Consider the following 1,502-nt stretch of genomic DNA (forward strand, 5'->3'; position numbering starts at 1 on the left):
AGAGATGGCTAGCTAGACAAAGAATTTTAACTTTTGACGAACTATATGAGGCACATATAGATATGACTTGGCAAATTAAATCACATAATTACGCCATTTGTATATCTCTCTCAAAACAAATAGTCCCAAGGATCAGATCGATGCAAAATTCTCCCTTCCCATGGGAATTTACTGGCCAACAGTTATAAATATGTGGCTGCTGTTGAAACCTTGCAGGCAGGATAAAGCGCCATCAAGTCAAGGTAGGAATTTGCGATTACCTGTCAGCATTACTGCACCTAGCAATCTAGTGACGTCACTATCAAAAAAAATGAAGCATTCTCTACCTATGGGAAATGAAGTCTGGACTTTGGGACCACATTCTTAGGGCAGGAAAAAGGAGATTTTGTTTTTTGCACCTGTCCATATCTCAATCAACAAATCCAGATTTGTGGATGCATTCCCAGTTCAGTTTAGATTATAGATAGGGACAATGACGCGGCCAATTGAAATTATTTCCTTAGCTAGCCATAAATGTACCTAGCATGCTAGGGGTACTTTTACACATCAAAAATAATTAATTCGTGAGAATGCATGAAAATGCAGATTTTATTTTTCACTCCTTGATCGGTAGTTCGAACCTAAAATGTACAAAAAAATTAAGTTCATAAATTTTCTTAAGAATTCTGTAAAATACATACATACATATATATATATATATATATATATATATATATATATATATATATATATATATAATAATTGATCTCATAAGATACATGTCTATGCTTATTATGGGGTGACTTATATAATTTTAAAATTTTGGTTACCTAATATACCTACTTGTGCTCTATCGAATAATGAAGTTTGTGTTGCTTTTCAATGTTGTTGACATCCTTCTATCTTGCATAAGGATTAAACATGAGAATATTTTACACGTTAAACATATAGAGAAAAGTCTATTTTGAACACAAAATTGTTATGTTTGGTAGACTTGAACCCCATACTATGAAACTGACTAAATCAACCTCGAACTTTCTAAGTATCTTAAAATGAACACTAGTTCTATTTAAAAAATGATTTTGTTTTTCAAGAATTTCAATAATAGAAAAACTTCATGATGTAAATAGTGTTTTGAAATGATAGCCGGAGAAAAATAATTAGAAGATACAACTATTTGTGCCACGTGTTAAAATGACAAGAGACATTCATTATCTTTTGTGTTACTTGCATGAACATGGATGATCATGTTGGCTGATGTTTTTCCCATGTGCTTATTGTGTAGCATTCTCCACACATGTTTTATATTGGGTGGTTTTGTAAAATACTCTCAATTTATTTGGCTGGATGAGAGGACGGCGCTGGCGGACGTGACCCCTCCAGCATCGCCGATTCAATGCGGACACCGCGTCCCAATGAACCAACTACGGCCATTGCGCTGCATTGAAGTGGGTTGACCCTTCACATGCCCTGACCTCGGCTATTTAACCGTGCACCGGCGACGCATAGAGGCGCACTCCCCC

This window comes from Triticum dicoccoides, chromosome 7B (assembly GCF_002162155.2).
Source record: "Triticum dicoccoides isolate Atlit2015 ecotype Zavitan chromosome 7B, WEW_v2.0, whole genome shotgun sequence".
NCBI lineage: Eukaryota > Viridiplantae > Streptophyta > Magnoliopsida > Poales > Poaceae > Triticum > Triticum dicoccoides.